This window comes from Bidens hawaiensis, unplaced genomic scaffold (genome assembly GCF_021521415.1).
Source record: "Bidens hawaiensis isolate Kalapana, Puna unplaced genomic scaffold, B.hawaiensis_p1.1 tig00028999_1, whole genome shotgun sequence".
Taxonomy (NCBI): domain Eukaryota; kingdom Viridiplantae; phylum Streptophyta; class Magnoliopsida; order Asterales; family Asteraceae; genus Bidens; species Bidens hawaiensis.
The window spans coordinates 91,691-101,089 of NW_027494768.1; positions in this window are offsets into that span (position 1 = coordinate 91,691).

Sequence of the window (9,399 nt, forward strand, 5' to 3'; positions counted from 1 at the left end):
GTGACAATCGAAATAATCATCTTGGATTGTTGTGGATTTTTGTGTTGTTTTCCTTTCTTGCATGACAGACATGTATTTTCAATGTTGAAATGATTCAATGGAACCCCCAGTACCAACCCATATTTGACGATGTAATTCATTTTACGTAGATGGATGTGTCCCATTCTTCGGTGCCACAACTCAGATTCAGATTTTGTTGTTTTGGACAAAAGATATGATTCTTCTGTTGCTACCTTTGTGGAACTCATATCCATTACATATGTATTCTTCTCTCTTGTAGCTTTCATGACAATCCAACTTTCTGGAATCTTGAAACCAGGAGAAAGCACTAGGTCTTCGTCCTTTGTAAAGCGCACAGTGTATTCTTTGTCACATATCTGAGAGACACACAGAAGATTGTGCTTCAATTCTTCCACAAAGTTTACTTTTTCCAATCTGGTTCTTCCGTTAGTAACCGTACCAATGCCTGAAATCTTTCCACCACTTTCGCTTGCAAAACTTACTCCACCTCCTTGTACAGCCTTCCAGTCAAGTAACAATCTCTTGTTACCAGTCATGTGCCGCGAATAGCCACTGTCGACAACACACCTGTTGTTCACAGTCCTTTCAGACTGTTCCTGCACATTTAAAGACAACAATTAAAAGCGGGAGACCCAAGACCTTCCGGTCTTGGGGTGTTTAAACCTATTAAACGACATCCAACCAGCTGCTTGACGAAAGTCCTTCGGGGAAACCTTTGATTTGGTCTGAAAGGGAGATTTCTAGAGAAATGATTATGAGAACAACCAAAGAGCTTCGAATTTCTATTATTAAGAGTTTCTGATGATTCATAGTTACGGGTTTTATGGTTAACCGGGAAAAAACGAGGTTGATTTCTTTGAAATCTTGGATTAATCCAAGGTTTGGCGTTAGTGGAGTTGACTCTAGCTCGAAAACCGGTTTTAGGTCTCGTTTTATTCTCAGTCATGTTTGGTCTCATATTCTTAGTTTTCTCTCTTTTCAAGGGACATGTACTGGCAACATGTCCCTTGTTATAACATCTGAAGCAACTCTTATTTACAATTCCTGTGTTCATCTGAACCTCCTTATCAGGAGTAGCTTCAGAAGATGAGGTCGGTTTACTGACATTTTGATTCACATAGGGGGGAATGAAAGGTTTTAAGGAGGATTTCATTTCGCCAAGGGTGACTTCTGACCCCCTTCTCAGTAAAACAACTTCATCATCCACTCTATTGGTGTTTACAGACTTACTACTAGACTAGGACTCTTGATCAATAACAGAGGAATTTGTCTGAACAGATTCGTTAACAGTCCTTTCTACCTCTTCAAGGTTGACAGGATTAACGATGGTTTTGCTTAACTGAACCTTATCGGGTGCTATGTCCATGTTATAGTACCCGATATGGTTTGATCAGTCTGAACACAAACAAGTGGCTGATTATAGGGATTATAAGTATAGTTGTTATTATATGGTGGAGGAACCTCAGAAAATTCAATTCCCCCTTTGTTGATCTGGGAACGTTGAACACTTAGGACATGATTTAGCATCATGGAAGAATTCCTAAACTGTTCAAGTTTTCTATTTAGTTCCACCACTTTAACTTGATAATCAGCTATCTGTTTATCCTTTTCAGCCATAAGTTTGGTCTTTTCTTCCACAACTTCATAACTCAAATCAATTACCTGTATTTTCTCAGCTAAAGTGGCCTTAAGGCTTCTAATGTCTTTTTCACCAGCTTTTATTTTAACCGAGTAACTGTTTTCTTTTTGTTTAGAATAGTGGTTTTCTGCTTTTAAACATTTTTGTAGGTTCCGTGGACGGATCGCACGAGATATCTCGGTCTACTCAGGTGCGGAATCCCTGCGTAGATCGTTACGAGTATAGAACACGAATCACACGAACACACGAAACGAACACACGTTATATATTATAACTCAAACACGTGATGTAATATCACTGTTACAGACTCTCGTCCTCACGTTACAATGAACTTGAACAACTGACACGAACTTAAACCACGATAATAAACCAAGCCGTAACCTAGGACTATTTATACACGACAACTTCGCCTGGCATGTTCAGGCGAAGTTGTCCATAACTTCGCTTGACTAACAAGTTCGCCTGTTAAGCGAACTTGTCAGTAACTTCGCTTAAACATACAAAACATAACTAAACATTACAGACTCGATTACAGACACTAGACTATGAACTACTGACATTATGCACCAACAGACTCCCCCTTGGCAGTAGCTTCATATCTTGATCTTTAAGCACTTGTCTTGTAATCTTCAATCTTGTATCTTCACGCATGCACTCATTCTCTAACACAAACTGACACAACTCTTTGATACTTCCTCGCTTCGTCCTTCCAAGCAGAAATATAAAAGATTTTCTTCTCATTAAGCACCTTCAGATCAGCTTGCGATAAGTTTACCAAATGCATCGGATCGTAAACTCTTAGGAGCTCTTGTTCATCCTCGTCTTCCATCACCGCCTCTGCTGTCTCACAATCCACATACCACCACTTTAGGTCTTTAAGCACATCCTTGGGCATTAGCTTCATCGGTACTTCTTTAAGGCACCGGATCGGTTTATACTTCATGACCATCCAAGGTTTTCCATCAGCTCTCAAACCTCTATCCTTGTCTTCAACAAGTTTTCCCTTCTGCGGTTTCAACAGCTCAAACTTCTTCTCTTTTATACTCTCTCTCCATACAATTTTCTCAATGACTCTAGCTATATTATCGTCACTTCGATTGATTAACCCCAATCTGGCTAAGTCTTTCACTTCACATTCCGGCAGTGTATTCAACGACCATAACATTCTTTAAAAATACTGAATGCCGTCATACCGTTTAATCACAAAGAGCTTCAACTGCTCATCATAGATCCAGCAAATAATCCCTTTCTTCGCTTCAGCATAGCCTTTAATATTGTAACTCTTCTTAAACATTGTAGGGACCGCTGGTTTCTTCGTTTTGACGAACCACTGAGCATAGCCTTCCTTCCACCTAGGCTGCTCTTCCCATTCAGTCTAATTGATTACTGTCACATTACCCATATCTGCTTTCTCCACACCTGGAATGTCATGCTCTACATTCTCTTCTACTATTTCACCTTCTTCAACATCTTCTTCAATCACAATCTGAGCTCCAATCTTCTCAATCTCCTCAATTGGCAGCACATCATCATCAAACAACACATCATCACTAAACATATCATCATCTAATTCTTTTAAAGCATCAATCACATCATCTCCCATTCCTTCATCATCAACCATCACCACCTCATCACCACCAGAACTGCCAGCCGCACCTGCAGACTCCCCCTGAGCTGTGGAAGTCCCAAGAGCTTGAGTAGTTCTTGGCAACTCACCACCTGCACCTTTCGATGCATTGGGATCATCGTCTCTGTCATTCCTCTTCTTTGTCCTTAACTCGTCGCCTTTACAGCTTGTCTCCCCCTGAGATGCCAATAACTCCTTCATAGCATCTATAATTCTCCCATGTTCAACCAGGAGGGACGACTGTAGTTGATTTTCTGCTACAAGGCGTTGAATAGCCTGGGTCTGGACTAGATTCACCCTTGACTGTTCTGCCACGACCCGCTCAAGTGCAGCTATTCTCTCCGAGTCTGAGAGGGTTGCATCGAAATCAAACCTCATGTGAGATGTGTCTTGAGAATACTGAGGTGGGATTTCACATGTAACAGGGACATCTGAAGTAGTTGTGGACGTAACCGCAGGTGGTATCGTGACCGACAACCCTGCAGTTGCAACGACTGTGGACTCTACAAATTGTGCAACCACCTCTGAAGGAGTAAGCGTTGGAGGTGGTAAAGACACAATCTTCGGAGTCGTCAGCTGGATAGTAGTGATTTGGATGCCAAAAGCTGATGATGTAGCCACCACGGGAACATCCGCGGCGCTTAAACCTGTGACCTGTAGTGATGTAGGAACAATCGACATACCTGACAGTGCGGGCGGAGCGAAACGTACAACTCTTGAAGTCTCTCCAACTCCCATACCTGCACCTGTCCTTTCCCGTCTTGAACGTCTAATCAACTTGTGAATATCCTCTTCTTCTTCTGAGTCGCTATCATCAACTGTCCTCTTTCTCTTCCCAAATGTTCTCTCTTGAGTCACCAACATCCTTCTCCCCTCATCCATAACATCATCAAGATCTAAGTCAGCCACCGTCGTAGCTGCTCTAGTAATACGCACAGTCGAGACACGTTCAACTGGGATCCGAATGTTCTCCTCTGGATCCACCCGATCCATATCGAAGAATCCTTGACCTCCGAATTCTGCATCAAGGTCCACTTCCTCCTCCGGTGACACAACAGGAGCAGCAGGTATAGCTTGAGATGCTCCTGCCTGTTGTGGTGCCGGGTCTCTGAACTCATCCCCACGAGCTGGCACATACCCCGGGTTTATTAAGTACCCAAAGAGTGGAGTATGCCTTGGACGCAGTTCAGGCTTGCTCCTCGCACTGGATGTTCGGCATTGAGCGAAGATACGTTTGCTCACACTCTCCACATATCGTATTGGACGTCGTTGAGGCAACGTGGGAACAACATGATTCAAGATCATCTGAATGAATCTTGGATACATGACGAACCTCTCACGGGCCATCGCTCTTCTCTGTCTATCGATCTCGTAAAAGACCATCTGACTAAAGCTATAACGTTTGTTATAAGTCAGAGCAGTCATTGCTGACTGCATGGTCGCACCCATACCATCAGTGCCCGCCTTCCTCCCAGACATGCAGACAATCATTACGTGCATGAGGAAGCGCCACTGATCAAGTAGGAAACCCTTCCTCCGTTGTGTATCGCCCAATGGACCAGAATAGCCCATTCGTAGAAATGCTCCATCGCGGAACGGAGCAACAAACTCTGTAGGGTCATCCCTAGTCTCCTCTCCAAAACGTAAAGCCACCCGTATTTGTTCAGAAGAAAACTGAACTTCTTGATTGTTGACGGTTGCTCGCAATAACCGGGGGCTCAACGCGGCAATCGTATTCCACTGTCTGCCAAAAATCCTCAATATTGGGTAAGGAAATCGGCAGAGTCGTAGTGATTGCATGGAATATCCTCGAGCGAAGTAGGAATGTGATTATCTCGCGGTAATCCTCCACACCACTCGCTTCCGGATCTAAGGTGATGAACATGTTGTGACCTGAGAAGAATTGCCTCTGATTATCTCCTCCGTCATCTCCTCCAGCACCTCCAGCACCGGCAACAGCAGCCATATCTGCAACAAACGAAGCAAGTTAGATAAACGTTAAGGTATAACACAAGTTCGCTTGTTACCATGTGCGAAGTTGTGATAAAATATGTATCGGCGAAGTTAAAGTTGGGGCGAAGTTGGGAACAACTTCGCTTCAGCTTTAAGTTCGTCTAATAACTGAAAAGTTAAAAAGGTCGAGGCGAAGTTAATGTTAACTTCGCCTCAACACAACATCGCCTCAGGCGAAGTTTAGACTCAGGCGAAGTTACGGATAACTTCGCCCAAACCTTAAGTTCGCCTGAATCTGAAACGACAACAGTAAGCAGAATCTAAGTCGGAAAATCTGATGTTTTGGTTAGATTGGCGATTGAGGACTCTAAAACACAAGATTTTAAGGATATGTAGACGATCAGAATGATTATGAACACATAAAAAACAAGTTATGAAAATCGGTAATAAAGGTCGATCGACCGAGGTCACGAAACAAGTCGAAACGACCTCAGATTAACATCAATGAACATTGATTATACGATATGATGACCCAACAAACCTATAAATCTGTTTGAAATCGAAGAATGATAGCAAAGATGAATCGACAGATAACTTCACGAAGTTATCGAGAAGTTCGCTTAGGGTTTTGCAGACAAGTTCGCTGAATTTGAAAAATATGAACAGTTTAACCTTTGAAAATCCTTATATAGGGACGATGTTATACAGGCGAAGTTACGGTTAACTTCGCCTAGGCGAAGTTATTCACAAGTTCGCCTGTTTAACAATTTCGCCTATATTTACAAAATCAGACCTTATAATTTGAACATTTTTCAATTAACTTTTAAAACTTCCCTTTAAGAATTAAATGACACGATCAAGTCCAAGTAACCATTTATAAAAGCATACAACGACATAAAAAGAAAACTTTTAACAATTAAAGTATAAGGGATCAAATTTCAGTCTCGATAGGGACTACTACGTTTTAGAAAAGATCCGAACAGGAATCATACTAATTACGTGACTGTCACATAGATCCGTGTTTAGCTGTATTATGACATAAAGATACAGGTTGTAAGCAGGTAAATAACTTAAGATGGTTTTCATCGTTTCTGTGATACGAGTTAGGTTCAATTATGCCTCAAAATTTAAGTGGGCAACAACTCAGAGATTATGATGCCTCCTATCTATTCTCAAAGCATATTTGGCTTTCCCCAAGTCACCCCGAATTGACCTCGACCCATAGTGTCTGATTAAGTTTCTAAGTACTCTTCATCTGCTTCCCGTTCTCTTTCTTACTCCATGATTTAGAAGTCTTGACATTTTCAGCTCTAGAATGTTTTCATAACTCATAATTTTATTTTATTTTTTTATTTATTTTTTTTTATGATAAACATTTACATAGACTTCAGAGTAGTAAACAACTGCAAGTCCCGAATCTGGATCACTGCAGTTTCTTCACACACTATCTTTACGGGAATCAGAACACGTACGGGCTCGTGTATGACTGGGTAATCGCTTTTCTGCCTATCATTCGGAAAGATATATATGGAGACATGCAAAACTCGTAGGGAGTTTCCACGTAAAATCAAGTAGATTTAGTTTGTATCACATCTACTTTTACGCACCATAAAAAGCTACCATGACATACAATAACTGTCCTTAAGCCTTTTAAGCCTAATAACTTCACTAGTTAAGCACACAGAATCAGTATATTTATCATTTTCCAAGGTTGGATCAATTTTCTATTAAACATAGCAAACGAACTTCTTACGAAGTAGCAGACTTGAAAAATAATTTCATATCCCCAAAAAAAATTTTAACATTAATCGCCCCGACCAAAACAAAGTCTTCAGGTTAACGGCTATCCCGAAGATCCAATGGATCAGCTGGACCGACCACATACAAGTATGTGTCCTTCTAACTAAGTATGATCGACTAATTTTAAGCGAAAGAATGAAAACTCATCATAAACCGCCCCGGTCACTTTCAGTCCTTTGGTTAATGGCTATCCTCAAATTCTACAAGTAGAAAATGAGGACCAAAACATATCCGAAGACAAGTCCTTCAAACTGAGGCAACCGACATATTTTTAAGCGATATTGACGTTTTTTTTTTTTTAAATATAACATGAAAAGCATGGTTACTCGGGATTGATCATCCCATTCAGCTCGATAAGGTTTTGAAATCTTGTTTTGTCAAACGCTTTAGTATAAAGATCAGCGAAATTATCAAGCGTATCCACCTTTTCAAGCACAATCAGTTTCTTCTCAGCACAATCCCGTATAAAATGATGACGTATGTCAATATGTTTAGTTTTACTGTGCTTCACGGGATTGTTAGTTACTGAGATAGCAGCTGTGTTATCAATGCAAATAGGAGTAAGTAAGAAATTCAGACCATAGTCGCGCAACTGTTGTTGAATCCAAAGAACCTGGGAGCAGCAGTTGGATGCTGCCATGTATTCTGCTTCACAGGTTGAAATTGCGACCGAAGTCTGTTTCTTGCATTGCCACGACACCAATCTGCCACCAAGAAACTGACATCCTCCAGTTGTTGACTTCCTACTCTGATTGCACCCTCCATAATCAGAATCTGTGTAAGCGACTAGCTCCAAGTCTCTTCCTCTCGGGTACCACAACCCCAGCTTCGGTTTGCCCTTGAGATACCTCAGTATCCTCTTCACACCCTTCAGATGAGATTCTTTTGGGTTTGCCTGAAAGCGTGCACAAAGACAAACAGCAAACATTATATCAGGCCTAGAAGCAGTTAAGTACATTAAAGAACCTATAATATCCCGATATTGAGTTGGGTCCACATCTGCATCACCGTCTGACTCAGCACCCAATTTGTGATTGACGCAGATTGGAGTGTCGAATGGAGTGCTGTCCTCCATCTTGAAGCATTTGAGCACATCATGGACATACTTGGTCTGATGAATGAACATCCCATCCTTCTTCTGATCAACCTGCAATCCTAAAAAGAAAGTTAGTTCACCCATAGCACTCATTTCAAACCTCTTTTTCATGACGGCCTCAAAATCTTGACACATGGAGACTTTTGATGCAGCAAAGATAATGTCATCCACGTAAACTTGCACCAGCAGGAAGTCGCTTCCATCTCTCTTGAAGAACAGCGTGCTATCTATCTTCCCACTTTCAAAACCATTTTCAAGCAAGTAATCTGATAAAGTTGAATACCAGGCATGAGGTTCCTGATGTAGTCCATACAATGCCTTGCTTAACTTGTACACGTGATCAGGAAAGTCTGGGTCAGGAAAACCCGGAGGTTGCTCAACATACACTACCTCATCAACTTTCCCATTCAGAAATGCACTCTTCACATCCAACTGAAATACCTTCATCTTCTTATAAGCAGCGAACGCCAAAAACAATCTAATGGCTTCCAACCTTTCCACAGGAGCGAACACTTCATTATAATCAATCCCCTCTTGTTGATTAAAACCTTTAACGACTAGCCTCGCCTTGTTTCTTATTATAATCCCTTTCTCATCTCTCTTGCACTTAAACACCCATTTTGTGCCTATCGCATGCACATGCTTCGGTTTTTCAACCAAAGTCCAAACTTCCATTTTCTTGAATTGAGCCAACTCTTCTTGCATAGCTTCGACCCACGAGCTGTCCTTGAGAGCCATTTGATAATTCTTCGGTTCAATCTGGCTGATAAAGCAGGTGTACAAGCATTCGTTGATTATGCCTGTCTCCTTGATGCTTGTGTAAACACAGGTGTGCTCATTCAAGCTACGTCTTGTTTGTACACCGGAGGACACATCACCAATCACATTCTCCAAAGGGTGATCTTTATGAATTCTCGTGGTCGGAACAGAACCAACATGCAAATTGTCTTCCAAGTTAGAAGAGAGCTCGTCAATGGTTGTTTCATGCTGAGAGTGAAATGGATTGAAAAATTCTTCTTCAGTCGAGGCAGCAGGGGTATCGACAGCATTTGATGAGGAAGGTTGACATTTATCGATTAGCTGTCTTTGCAATAGGTTTTCTTCCTCATCAAGGATCATCTTCGTAGCAACTCTCTCTTCTTCTTCAGCAATATCCAAATACGGTATGTTAAAAGACTTAAAAAGTTTAACATAGTCGAAAAACTCAGCAGGTCCGTTGCTTGGTTTTGGCGGTTGGTAACTTGTGATATCGGTGTTACACAC